The sequence below is a fragment of the Micrasema longulum genome, unplaced genomic scaffold (assembly GCF_059751315.1).
Source record: "Micrasema longulum isolate JH-2025_06_02 unplaced genomic scaffold, ASM5975131v1 h1tg000261l, whole genome shotgun sequence".
NCBI classification, from domain to species: domain Eukaryota; kingdom Metazoa; phylum Arthropoda; class Insecta; order Trichoptera; family Brachycentridae; genus Micrasema; species Micrasema longulum.
The window spans coordinates 145,488-161,188 of record NW_028277465.1 but is presented as its reverse complement, the minus strand read 5'-3'; the positions used below and the strand labels follow the sequence as shown (position 1 = coordinate 161,188).

Below are 15,701 nucleotides of genomic sequence, written 5' to 3'. Positions count from 1 at the left end.
TTACTAAATGAATAAAATAGTGAGAGTCACTCTCCAAGCACAAGAGCTAGTCTCTTTTTTGAAGATTAACAGCTATAACATAAAAAATTACAAAACTAGATTCTATAGTAAAAAAAACATGTATCAATTACGTAATTATATTAATCAATAAATTTAAATAAAACATAGACGAAAAACATTTTATAAAAAGAAATATAGAAGTAAAGGCATTTTTACAGGGCTTGTGACCTGTCATTAACTGATTTAAGTGGCTACTATACACACTGTGTGACATTCATAATTCTGCCCATGCTTGGACTTCTATATTCCTTCAATTCTTCCATCTGTTGATCTTTGTGAAATTGAAGAGCTAAAACCTTTATAGATGCGGGTGACAAACCAAAAAATTGGATAGACCTAAAATATTGTTGGTAAAATCAGCTGTTCCAAGAAGAAAAATTAAAAAATTCGGTCAGAATGTCACCCGCATCAATTTAGGTTATAGCTTTTAAACTCAAAGATCGACAGTTGGAAGAATTGGAGGAATATAGATGTTCGAACATGGACAGAATGGTGAATGATACACGGTGAATAAAGTGGCCACTTAAACCAACCAATGACATATCACAAGCCCTGTAAATGTTTAGACTTCTATATTCCCTTTTAAAAAATTGTCTTCATCTCTGTTGTAATATATTCAAGACATATTATTATACACAGACGCAAAGCTGTAATTTTTAAAATTTCACAATAGTTGTGCAATCGATGCGACCAGGGGCCCAAAATAATATCAGAGATGTTATTTTTGCAACAATAACATTTCCCGCTTCGTGCGTTGGTTGTCGTTGCATTATTGCGATGTTTTCGTTATTTTGAATGGCGATTTCAAAATTGGAATGATCTTCCTCGCTTCGAAAATAAACAAATCTCATCTACATCTTCCGGCGGCGAATCACGACACTTGATTCAGTATTCATATTCAGCTCTTCAGTTGGCATCCGGTTGCTGAGTCGGGCGGTCGTACCGGACGTCGGGATAGAATCGCGAGTAAAAGATCGGAAAAGTTCGCGTACTCCGCGAAACTTTTAAAATTAAAATCTTCGATTTATTTAAAATATTTGAGGACTTTTAAATTAACTGAATAAACGCTTGCCAATATAATAGGCGAAAGTGAGTACTTTTGTGTGTTTTTTTAAAGTGACGAATTGAAAATAAGGAAAACATTAGTCCTGTATACAAACATTTAATTGCACGAAAAATACATTTTTTAATAAAAATGAACGAACTTTAGGTTAATGATGGATATTTGACGCTTAAGAGTGGGTAAAATTGAAAATGCAAATTAATTTGTACAGACAAAAGTTAAGTGGCATAAATTACACTTTAGAAATATTGAAAACAATTTTTGTGACGGCAGAAATTTATTTCGATTCTGATCGTTTTTATTTTAAATTAATTCCAATAAGTTTATTAATATTTTTCAGGGACAGTGAATGATAAGATAACATGTCCAAATAAATGTTGACAAGTGTGTTTATAATTTTATAACAAAGATAACAAATAAATGTCAGTGTTAATTAATAGTGAGATAAAATTGTTTGATTTGTAAGTGAAGCGAATAAGGCTAGGAATGGAAAAACATTACATAAACAAACCAATATTTACAATTTGATTTGAATTAAATCAGGACTCCTTCAAGAATCCCACGCATACAAATCCAAGGTAAGTGAACTTATTACAAACAAAAATTCTCCGAATCATTTACAAATTACATTATAATGAAATTATGTGTTTTGAAACTTTTAAAATGCTTTTTTACCCAAAATTTATTAAAACTCTTAACTTTTTCTGACCTGAATTAATTCCTGTGGATGTAAAACATATTTTTCAATCTGTGTGTACTAAATTAATTATTTTATTTTTTTTGGTATTTTTAATGTTTTTAATCTTTTATACTTAATAAATTATTTGACGTTCATTTTTTATGAAATATGGGCCTTAAACTGATAATCAATCTTCAAAATTCATTTATAATATATTATTATTATCTTGCAATTTATGTTTATTCAATAGAATCATTTAATTTTAATGAAAAATGTAAACTTGCCTTGCATATAATTTACAAGGATGACACGAATTCGCCCCAAAACAAACAAACCAGCCAGAAGCGAGCTGTCAAAAATTAAAACGATATTAACTGTCTAGTTCTGGTTACCGACGGATACAAAAATAATAAAAAAAATACTTAGGGGTTTTAGTAATCAAAAAATATACTGGCCGCTTTTGAATTTCGGTAGGTACGAGAGTGAAAAAATCTTAAAATTTTAATGAACCTGAGATGAAAGGGTTAAGAGAATGTGCAAAAAAATTCATTCCACACGGTGTTGTAACGTCGTGTTACATGGAAAATATGAGATATTTTAAAATACAGTTAAGCAAAAAAAATTACACATGTACACTGTTCAATAATCTGTTTTCATTATTTTACAAAAATACTCATCGAATTGGGGCCGGTTACCAAAACAGGAATTTATTATTTTAAAACTAAAGAATATATCATATCAAGACTTGTATTCTATGTAGACTCATGTGACATCATAGTCACACAAGAGTTAATTATTTCTAAGTATACTTTATATAATTTATAAGTTGGTACTCAATATCGGTATGTACTATATATATACAGTATAATTACCTACATACAATGAAAACTCTTGGTATATTTTCTTAATTTGTAATGTTTCCTATTTGTAAATATTATTGTGGTTTGTATTGTTATGGACCTGTGTCATAATTTAAGTTGTTGATAACTCTTCAAAACAATATTAGATAAAACAATGTTAGATAAGTATCTATATTATATTTATAATATATTCTTACTTTTACAGATAGGATACTATTTGAAAAAACATAAATTCAAAATTAATTTAAGAGTCTTTTTCACTAGAAAAACCTGTTTTAAGGAAATTTATTTATTTACATTGTTCACAGGACATTATTTAAAAAAAAACTTCCAAGTTACCTGCTTTAGCTTGATTTTGATTTCTTTCTTAAAATATTAGCTATGTAAAAACTAAAATATGTTATATGCAACTACTATAGGGAACAGAAAATCAAAATGACATAACCAGACTACAAAGATAGCAAAATAAAATATTAAAGTTAGTATATGACCTCTTTTATTTAACAGCAACTAAAGAACTCTTTGGACAAACTAAATTAAATATAACTGAATTCTTTCAACTCGAATACTCAAAATTTATTTACAAATTAGCCACTGATGTTAATGTAGACGAAGAACTAAAACTTGAAAAAAATTGCAGTAAATATGGACACAATACGGAATATCACATTCTAAAACGATACAAGGACAGTCGAGACTGAAAGGGACTGAAACTATACAATAAACTACCAGACAAATCTTAACAAAAGACTCAGACAACCTAAAGGTTAAACAAAAGATGTTAATAATATTATCATTAACAATATAAAATGAATTTGTTTTTTTTATCTGTTTACTTAATTTTATAGGGAAGCAATTAAACAGTTTGGTAGAGAATACGAGTACATCTATATTTAAAAAAAGAAATTAAAATGGTTAACTGTATTTTACTAATTTTATTTTAACTGTAGTGATAATAATACGTTAATTGTTATTTTTGAACAATAACAGCATATGAAAAAAGCGTCACGAAAATTGAATTATATATATAGAAAAGAGACAAAGTGCGTGCATAAATAGATGTATGAATGTAGAGGAAGCGAGGTCTGTATGCCAAGATAGAGTGTTATGGCGTTCTGTCCTCTCTGCCTACCCCTACGGGGAAACGGCGTGATGGTTTGTTGTTGTTGTTGACAAAGTGTAAAAAAAAAAAACAGTCATTTTATATTTTTAATTCATATTGTATTAAATTGTAAAAATCACCTTTGCCTAGTAAGCAAATTATACCTACGCTTTTAGTTATTTGATAATCTTTATTTATTTATTTAACTTTATATCGTTTGCCATCGTCCTATGGAGTTGTAACATATTAGGTAGTTATGATAATTTGCAAAACCATGGAACCGCGTTTAGGTGATTAACATTTAAATTTGTCAACAAGTACATTATAAAAATTATATCATAGTATATTTCTATCGAATAAAAAATTGACATCGGAAGTAAAAAAAACCTACATAATGATAAAAATCGGCAAAAAACCAATAGTTTTTAAATTTAAAGAACTTGTGATGTTCTTTGTGTGTGATATGTTTTTTTTATTTTTAAATTTAATGTTTTTTCAACATTAATTAGGCTTAGAACGCGGGAACTAAAAAGGAATATGGTGAATAAAGAACATTCACCATATTTTGTTGTATAGGTGTAAACGACGATAGGTGTAAAATGGGCCATATTCATTCAACGGTATATGGATACAAATAATATTTTTTTATGCGCGGTAAAAATTGGAGCATAAAAGTGTACAGCGAAGTTTTTTTGAAATGCATGAAAAAAAATATTTTATTAAAAACGAACTAGTTTGAACGGCGTCACTAGTTCTTCTGAATCATCCGAGTGCTGTGATAGATTTTATGTTTTCGGAAAGCCAATTTATCAATCAGCAGAGCTCACCGAAGAGAACTTGTGACGTCACACGCGAATTAATTTCAAAATTATAAAACTTAAAAATCATAGCGTTGATAATACGATATATATTTATTTTTTAATTTTGGCTTAGTTTAATAGTCTATTCATCATCATCATTCCCTTTCCGCACCTAATGCTGCATGGAGCACAGCATTGGTGCCCCAATCACAGCGTATCTTGATCATTCTTTTGTTACATGAAGGTAAGATGATCAGTCTTACGCTTTAGGTACCAGTCCAAGGACTATGAAATATTCTAGTGTAAAAACACCCCTTTGAATAAATATTTCTTGTCATCCATGTCGGGAATCGAGCCCGAGATCTCTTGCATGATAGGCAAACGCGCTGACTATTACGCGGTTTTGTAATAAATATATTTTTTTCTATTAGTTAAGAACATTTTGCATTAAAATGGAATAGTAATTTGTTTCGTGTATCTGGCGTATTAGCAAAACAGTTGCTAGCCATCTTGTTATTTCAAACTTAATTACAGTATTTGCATAAGTACATCATAAGGAAGATGAGTGCATAAAATTATCGATTTGCCGCATAGATATTATGTAAATCTTCTTTATTATGTATCTTAGAACATTATATGTATGTATTTTTTCCAAGGAAATATGAAAAATAAAAAATGGAAAATATAGATCTAGGCACGCTATGCTACCTACACATTCGTTTTGTTTATTTAAAAAAAATACTGAATGTGGTATAAATACCTTATAATATCTTTGTTTTTTTTTTTACTGAATATGGTATAAATACTTTACAAATATGTTTTTTTTACTCAATGTTTAAAATATTTTATTATTTAATTTGATTTTTACATTTATTTTAAAATTGTTTTAACCTTCTACTGAATGTTTTATATAATTTTTAGGCCTAATGTTTGTTTCTAAATCTAGGTAAAAAGAGAGAGTTTAAAAATTATTAAACCAAATATGTTCAAATTATAAGTTTAGTAAAAAAAATGTCGTGTATAAAATAAAACACATAAAATAAATAAGGTACGAGTATATTAATATTAATAAAAGACCTTATATCTTCATTTTTTTTACTAAATATGGTATAAAGATCTAATATCTTCGTTTTTTTTATTGAATATGGTATGTAGTACAGACCTTATATCTATGTTTAAAAAAAAGTCAAAACGTTTAAAATAAATATAAGGTAGTAAATATTTGTATATAACCACTAACCGCCTTTTTTATGTCTACCGGTTTCGAGACGAATCCGTCTCTTCCTCAGGTTACCTATCACACTATCTTGCAAATTTCATTATACATGTTCATCATAGTAGTTGAACGAAAGCATACAATTAAAGTGCTGATATGACACAAGGGACTGGTACGTTGCGAAACCGGTAAATATAGAAAAGTCGTTAGGTGGTTATACACAAATATTTACTTACATTTACTAAAATGGATGATCATAAAGCTAATGCTTTTACTATAAATAATAATCTATATTGTGGTTGCGTAAAGTAAAAACATCGCTTTTATTTTACAATATTAACAATTGGGTCTTTTCAGATTAAAAAAAAAATATATTTTATACCCTTTTAAAAATATTTAAGTTTAGTAATTTAATACCATAATTGTATTTTAAAAAGGATGGTAAATTTCAAAACCGTATTCTGAAAAAAAAAAAAATATTTTCAAATTTAATTGATGCATATTGGATTAATGATACAGTGCCTAATGCACCATTAGGTGGGGACATGTGTTATTAATATTGGTTCTATACGATACGATTTCTAAACATTTTAACTATCTTGTTACATTCTGTATATTGACCCATTTATTAAGTAAAATGATCAGGTTTCATAGTTTTCCATACTGTTAGGTTTTAACGTTTTAAGTTGTGTCTGCCTTTTTCCAAATTTAAAATCAGCACCAGAAGTATAACAAAATGGTTAATGTTATACGTCATTCCAAAGAAAGTCTTCTGTTCTACAAGATGTTGTATTTGCTTTTACGTTACATGTAAATTTTAATTTGATTACAAGCCTTCAAAATAAAATGCCAAGTAGACGAAAGTGAGTTGATTCGACACCTCCTTCTGTTCGCGTTAAATCTAGGATAAAGCTGCCAAAGCTGCTCGCGATATTTGCGCAGTGTACGGTGAGGATGATTAGAATTATTGAACAATTTGTTGTGTTTTTGTTGTTGTGTCCTCTTGTTTTCTTCATTTGAAAAAAAAAGGACAACTTATCGCCGCTTCAGTTAGTTTTTGTCCAACTGACGAAAACACAAATCTGCAGAAATAGAGCTTTTTAAATAAAGTTATTTTGAAAAGATATATAATGACCACAACTTAAGACAACATCCTTTAAAAAAACCCTTAAACAATTAAAAAAATATTTTTTTCCTTTGAATTTTATAAATAAAGGCTTTCTCTGAACTTTTGTACACTAACCTCAATTTCGCTAAAATGGTCTATTGGACAAAAACGAACTAAAGCGACGTTATGCTGACACCCAATACAACCAAAAAAATAATAATACGTTTATGTGTTGTTATCAACTTAAATGTTTTAAATTTTCATTGATTTTGCTGTGCCCGATTTTCATATAAGATCTAAACTGAGTAAATAATTATTAGCTGTTGAACGCGAACTTAGTATTTAAAAATTGAATTTGAGATAAACATTGGAACCGGACGGACGTCGCGTCGCTTGAGGTATTGTTGCATCCATCCACAAAAAACAAGTTTTTGTGCATTGTATAAAATACCTAACTCACGCGTTGTCGCTAGCCTACTGCCTCTCTTTATTGGTATTAGGAGAAAATAAAATGATTGTTATTTCATATAAATCCGTTGGCCTCGTGGTGTAATGGTCAGCACGTTTGCCTACCATCCAAGAGGTCTCTGGTTCGACTCCCGACATAGTTGATATGAAATATTTATTTAAAAGGGTGTTTTTCCACTGAAAATATTTCATAGTCCTTGGACTGGTACCTGAAACGTAAGACTGATTCTCTCACCTTCATGTAACAATAATGATTAAGATACGCTGCGATTGGTGTGCCAATGGAGTGCCCTAGGCAACTTTAGGTGCGGAAAGGGAATGGATGGATATAAATCAGTTGGTCAAAAAAATATTAGTCTCCAAGTTTTTCGACAATTGCGCACGTAGGTAACCTTATTTAACTTTAAAATTGTTGTTTGGTATTACATGAACTTACATGCTGGCTTCATATGTTACTAAAACTATTTGATATTCTACGTACGTCCATTTAGCCTCTGCTTCTTTAACGGCTTTAGAGTCATTCTACTGTAAACACAATGAATGTGTCAAGATGTCAAATAACGGACTCGTTCACCGCCATTTTGGCACTCAGCACTTACTAAATTATCGAGTTAAATATTCAAAAACTTACGCCTTTTCACGCTTTAATACATCGACGTTTTGCTTTGGAAATACAAATAGTTTAAATCAGGGTTTAAAGGTTATGTATTACTGATGTACATCTCGATATAAATTACGGTATATATTGTCACCCTAACATGTAAAACTCGTAAGTCTACATTGGTCAAAAATTTATATTTTAGCGTTTTTTTTATAACTTCGAATAAAACATCTTTTTTGTCAAACTTGTATATTCATAGTGTTCCATTATTTTTAAATAATCACATCGAAAAAAACCTTTGCAACCATTCGCTACTGCAGTAGGGTAAATTAGACCATGATTGCCCACCAGTGCGAATGGTGATTTTATTTACAGGTAAGCTATGGAAAAAATAATATATTTGTATCTACATAGGAGGAACATAATATAATGTAATATAAGGTATACAAATAAGTCATAATTCACTACCGTGAATTGAATACCGGGTTCAATTCTCGACATGGTTGACATGAAATATTTATTAAAAAGGGTGTTTTTACACTAGAATATTTCATAGTCCCTGGACTGGTACCTGAAGCGTAAAAATGATCACCTTACCTTCATGTCACAAAAATGATCAAGATACACTGCGATTGGTGAACCAATGCAGTGCCTTATGCACCATTAGGTGTGGAAGGAAATGACGATGATGATGGTGATATGTATCGAAGTGCCAAATAGATGAACAAGATTGCAGTCTAGCTTCGTTGTAGCGTCTGGTAGACAACATTATTTTGTAAATTCTCCAATCGTCAGACTACACCGGCTCGGTAACGAGTGTAGAGAAATTGATATTTTTCGTTATCTATTGTCAGTTTTTAAATTTAAAATGCTTACGGCGATAAAATTAAAATAACTTACATCACTTACAAAATAACTTACATAAACATCATTTTGACCCTTTGTAGTTTAATATATTATACTTAATTTTGTTGCCTAAACTGTTACAACTTTTCAAAAAATATTTGATTTGGTGTACCCACCAATTTAAATGTAATATTTTATCTGTATGTATTTATTTTTAAATCATAATGTAATTAAATCTTTTAAAAAACAAACATATGTTTAATAGATGTATATTGGTATGTTATATGCACAAAAAGCTTTAATAAAAATTATCTTATGAGTCCCAATCAGAACTAGCTCCCTCGGTATATTTGAATGAAAATCTTAATGTAAAATCTATAAAACAACTTTATGTAAATCTTTGTTACTTTACGCACGTAAACATTATTCTCTACCTTCCGTTACAAATACAAGAGTTACTAGATACTCCACCCCGATGCTGCAAAAAAATAAAAAAATAAATACAACCTTCGGTCAAAGAGGACTGGCCTACTACTCGGTTAAAGTGTACAATCTACTTCCATTATCCATAAAGACAGTTAGTGAGTTCTCACAATATAAACTTGCTATTAAGAAATGGATAGTGGGGGTGGGTTGCGCACGGATCGATAAGTGGATCAAGCCAAATAGGTATAATGTGTGTACTGTTTATGAAATTTGTTCTATTGGTCTGTATAAATTGGTTATGTTTTTTATGATTATTTTAGTTTTTATTGTTTATTATGTTAATGATAATTAGTTTAATTAGATTAATTACGTTTTTTTATTGTTATTATTATGTTAACTTTGTTAAATAGCTAATCTAAGGCATGTTTCACATTTTGTAAAATGTTTCCCTCGGTACGGGACACCCCAGTGAGAGAACATTATTCTGGATAAAGGTGCGATCCGGCATTCGAATTTTGATCTAATAGAATATTGAGTTTAATTAACACAAAGAACTAATCGATTGAAAAATAAACATTATTCATATTTAAAGCATTAACTGTGTGGTCAAACGAAAGAAATATGACTAAATAGTCATTATAACCTCTTACTAACTTTTCTATGTCTACCGGTTTCGAGACGTACGCATCTCTTCGTCAAGACAGCATGTAAACTAATATGTATGTAAATCCCACTATACACCTTTAACAAAGTCGTAAGCACGTAAGTGTTAGCTACTAAAAGCATGCGTCATATCAGGAAGTTAGTTTTATATTTTTGTGCTACAACTATTGTGAAGGTAAATAGTGGGATTTGCGTATTTGTTTAATTGGTGTCCTGATGAAGAGACGGGCACGTCTGAAAACCGGTAGACATAGAAAAGTCGGTAATTTAATAAACATTATTCGTGTAATCGCTGGCATTTAGTTTTTTGAACCACGAAACCAATGTTAAATTATGGTAAAGAAAGGTTATCAACTAGAGTTTATCTTGGAGTATAATTATTTATATTAACGATTTACTGTTTCTGCTTTAAATTATGTAAAAAGTAAGAAGAGATTACGCTTTCTATGGAGAATTAATATTTCAACATTGCAGTAGAACTCCGCTTATCCGAACTCCAGTCATTTGGATTGCCAAATATCCAAATCGTCATCAGGTAGTGAAAAATAAAGGAGATGTTTTTAATTTTAACTGAATTGAGCAATTGACTTTGCTGGACATGTTTAAGTGAGTTTTTAATGTGATTCCAATTCACTGTATTATTTCAGAAGCAATAAAATCTCGCAATCTTTAATCCGGATAGTTATAGTTTTACTGCATTTTAAATGTGGAAGTTCAGTTCAACGCGAAATCGGATATAAAAACGTTTTATAAAGCATTAAATTGTATTGCGAAGTATCTCGAAAATGTATGAAAAAAAATATAAAAACGAACTTAGTACTTAGAATGACGTCATAGGTTCTTGCAAATCAACTAATCAATTACAGTTTTATGTGTTGTGATAGATTTCCTGTTTTTTGACGCTACGGAGTTCTACTTTTAAATGTCAACACAAGTCAAATTATGGTTATTAGAAAAAAGTTTTTTGTATTGGTGATAGTTTTTAATTTTTCATAATGTAATATGTAATGTTTTTCTTGTAAAATTATTGTTAATGTAGGTTAAGTGTAAATAATCGATGTAATTTATAAGGACCTGCTGACGAGTTGTATGTATGCAACTCAGCAGGACTTTAATTTAAGACTATTTTGTAAATATTTTTGAAAAATATATTTTTTTAAAAAAAAACCCTCCGACGACAACTCGTGATGTCACGGGCGAAGAAATTTCAAAATTACAGAAAAGATACATAAAATTAAAACTTATTTTTATTTTGATAGTCTATTAACAAATAAAAAACCAGTGAACTTACTAATTAATTATTTTTTTTGCATACAGTGAAACATGTGCCTGTCTCGTTAAATGTGTAAAATGCTGGTTGACGTATCAAGAACGAACTTGACATGCATATTAATAATTTCTATGTGACATTCAACCTAAAAATCCACAAGCCAATGAATGGGCAAAGCCGGGTTTTCCATTTAGTATGCAATAGCATATATATTATCATTGAGACTTTTTATAGCAGTGTTCCAAAATAGCTAAGCGTATTTTGAGGCAGTCTGTTGTGATATAAATATTTAGCGGTCATTTTAGATCGCCTGCGCTTGTTAGAGATGTTTTTTTTAAAAACAATAATGATCTTATTATGATAATCAAAAATTATTATAAATTTTTCAACTGCCTGAAAAGATTGTGCTAAAAAATAATATGCCTAAAAATTGGTAAGGTATTAAAAGTAGAATACTTTTATTGGATTTAATTCTACATTTTTTAAAAATAAACAAGAGTGTATGATGTGACATAACTAACGAAATTCCTCTGCATACACAAACAAAAATGTCTGTTACTTTTGACATAAACTTTAAAAGAATTAAAAAAATTTGCTATGAGGAAGTTCAGTGGTTTTTATTTTATTTTTGTTTATCAATAGACTATTAAACTAAGCCCAAAATTTAAAAAAAATATATATCGTATTATCGGCGCTACGGTTTTTGAAAGTTTTATATTTTTTAAATTACTTTGCGTGTAACGTTTCAAGTTCTATTCCCCTCCTTCTTGAAGAGTTTTGCAGATTTGTCAGATGACATTCCGTAAGCCGGAAATCTATCACAACTATCTTATCATTGGTTGATTCGGAAGAACTAGTGACGTCATGTAAAGTAGGTAGTTTGTTTTTAATAAAATCATTTTTGTGTTTTTTTTTCATACATTCTCAAGAAATTTCGTCGTATAATTTAAAGGTCTAATATTTATCACGCGTAAGAATACATTTTTCATATCCGACTTTCCATAGGGCTGAACTTCCCCATTATGTTGAAAACTAATATGTCTTATTACCGTGACTGCCAGTAAAAGTGTCTAGTTAAAAATATCCATTTACATTTACGCTAAAAATATACATGTCTGATTACAGTAGTTCTGTCTAATTTATTGAAAATTTTGTGTACTTTGATGCAAAAATAATACTTGCAATATGTGTATATAAATGAATTAAAAGAGGAAAGTTAAGGAAAATAAAGGATATGTTTATTCAGGCGTGATTTAAACAGAGCTAGTGTAAAATTATCTCCATCGAAAAAAACATGTATGCTGTTAACTACCATGATTAGAAACCAGTCTGAAACTGCCAGTTATCTTTCATGTCACCGAAAATTTCTACGCACTGCCCATGCTTTCACGTAATTTTCTGTCCCATAAACTGTCCCGTGTGAAATAGCAAATGAAATGAACCAAGATTTAGCAGAATACTTTTTTTTTTAAAGAAATATTTGCGTTCTAATGATTTACCCAAATATTTAATTTTGAGGGCCATTTTCAACGAGTTGTAAAAAACTCACTATTAGAAAATGGGAATCAAGTTAGGGTAGAGTAGGATTCGAACCACGGACCATTGAACCGTGAGTCCGAGACACTAGTCACGGGACCACAACCCGATTGTAAAGAAACTGCACACCATCTTGTACTATTTTATGACCCGTGTAATACGATCTTTAGTAGGGGAGACTGGGGCTAGATGTCACAATAGCCATTTCTCTGAACGATGGTTTAATTTGAACATATTTTCTTTTGTTGTTCCCGAACGCTTTTCAATACTAGCAATATCTGAAGGTATCAGACAGAAACGGTATACAAGCAATGAAGATGAAAACAACAAAAAAACATTGTGTTTGATGTGTTGTGATCCTTGGTCCGGTACCAAACAGAACAAAGAATGGGTTCAATACACAGAATGTAGCTTCTGTAGCTCAATCACAAATAACTATCGACGTGCTTAAAAACATGCTAAGCATTTAAGCGATCACAATGAACAATAATTATCATGCTTAAGTTAACGCAATAATAAGTCAACGCGTGTATAATCTCTATGTCAACGCTTGTGTCGGTTTGTTTTTTGTTTTCCTCGTAAATAAATACAGTTCACTGACGAAAAATCGGCGTTTACTATAAAAAATAATACAATATATTGCATTTGCAAAATAGTAAGGAGTATATTTATTTATTTATTTATTTCATTTATTTATTTCATTTTATTTGGGATTTTTACAGCTATTACATAAACAAAATAATTAGAAAAATCTTAAAAATACTAAAGCCAATTAAAAAAATCCACTGTAAATATAATGACACATAATATATAAGAAAAGAAGTTTAGTAATTGTATTTGTGTGACGTTTGTATTCATGTGTATGTGAATGTGTGTATGCGTGAATGAATGAGGGAGAGGATACATGTGCGTGTGGGAATGAAAGAGGGAGAGGGTGCGTTTGTATGGGTGCGTAAGTATGAAAATAATATATTAGCTTAAAACTTGTAAATTGTATTAAAAATGGTACAATAAAGAGCTTAGTAAAAAGTTAGAAACCTTTTTGTTAAAATTCAAATGACGAAATGATATAAATTGTTTTTTTTTTTTTTTTTAAGTATGTTAAATTTCAAAACCGTATTCTGAAGAAAAAAAAAGCATTTTATTTTTTAAATTTAACTGATACACATCGAATGAATAATGTGGGACGAGTCCCATACAATACAGTAGGTAATCACAAAATGCAGTAAATACGAAATAATGACAACAATAAAATAAGGATTGACAATACGCGAACGTTGATTCAAAACGAACACACAAATGCATATTATATGCACCTACATAATATATAAATAAGAATAACATATAAGTTTAATAGAAATGATTCGGATTATAAAAATCAGGTGTCACAAACAGTTGGCCCGCAGTACGGGGATACATAATTATATTAAAAGATCTTCTCACTATAAAACTTATATATGTTCAGGGATAGAGAGCAACGGAGAGGAGGATGCGGACAAAGACAATTTATTACCTATGGCAGTTTTGATAAATTTAATATTTTTGGTAAATATATCTATTTCGTTAAATTTCCTGTTATACGTATCCATAATACGGTTAATCGTAGCGTTTTTTGACGAATTTGTTCTGCATTTAGGTATGTGGAAAAGTTGTGTATAACGCGTTTGTCTCTGTGGTACCTTAAGATGAATGCGGTTAACCAATTCGGGGGAATCTATTTTATCAGATATTATGTTGGTGAGTAACACTATATCAGCTGTGGTTCGTCTATCAGCGAGAGTTTGGATATTATGAAAAACGCACGCTTGGCGATAATCTGGAAAATTGAGATGTAATCTACGGTTTAAGTTTTTTATAAACATTTTTTGAATTCTTTCAATTTTGCAGGAATGAATTTTATAATAAGGAGACCAGACAGGTGAAGAAAATTCTAGTAAACTACGAACATAAGAAAAATATAATTTTTTAAGAGTATCGGTATTTTGAAACGGTTTGCCTGTGCGTAGTATAAATCCTAGTGTTCTAAAAGATTTTTCAGTAATACCATCGATGTGACGATTAAAAGTTAATTTTTCATCTAAGAAGATACCTCTATAGGTATAGGTATAGGAGTATAGATAGACAGGCGCCGTGGCGTAGTTGGTTAGACGGCCGACTGTGAAACTGGCGTCGCGGGTTCAATTCCCGCCAGTTGCAAGAAAAAATTCAAGAAAGATTTTTTTCCTCAATTGGTCGGGGTGTTGTGGTGTATTTTTCATTACCTCGTTCCAAATCCTCTATCCCACCTGCTAATAAGCCTCAAAATAGAGGCTTAGCAGGTGGGATAGAGGATTTGGGCTTCTTTAAATAAAAATCTAACACAAAAAAGTTAAAATTAAATTACAATTACTATGGCGACTACTTTTCTTGACATTGAGCTTGCCAACCGCCGGCTAAATGCAATAAATAGCATGATAAATAGATAAATAATTAAATAAAAATAGCAGATTCGAAATTCAAATATGTGATTGCGCAGCAGGATTATACGTCGCGAAACGTAAATATTTTAACATTTAATATTAGGTGTTCACGGACGTTGCATTGTGATCGCGAATACGATAAACAACCATGGTGAGAAAGTGTTATCACGTTGCTTATTAGCAAGTCGATAGTTATTTGTGATTGAGTTACTGGGCCGACTATAAATGTACTGGAAAAGGGATCTGTTCTATTGTGGCAGATGATAATAGCGATATCGACACTGACCTGTGACAACTAGGACTGTATGTGAGAGTATTATCCTTAGCTCTACCCGACCGAGTATATGCCGAGGGTATGCTTGTCTACAACAGTTTAGAGACTAGAAGGAATGTGTATTTGACTACACATTTTTAACGATTGTTGCGCGGTATGATCATTGGTTTGTATATTCCTGATAATTACCTAAGACAGCGTCAGCATAGATTGTTTTATATTCCAATATACAGGATCATCTTGCCGATTGTTATGCCTATTGGAAGGGTC

General features: G+C 30.5%; 1 protein-coding gene across 1 annotated transcript in view; it reads left to right on the top strand.

The window, feature by feature from the left end:
- The first annotated feature begins 968 nt into the window (after positions 1-968).
- The window catches only part of LOC148283083 (extracellular serine/threonine protein CG31145-like), a 158,517-nt gene continuing 143,784 nt past the window's right edge, over positions 969-15,701 (top strand). The window contains exon 1 of the mRNA XM_088223987.1: positions 969-1,701. The gene's annotated coding sequence lies outside the window, so the exon portion shown is untranslated. The remainder of the gene's footprint in view (positions 1,702-15,701) is intronic.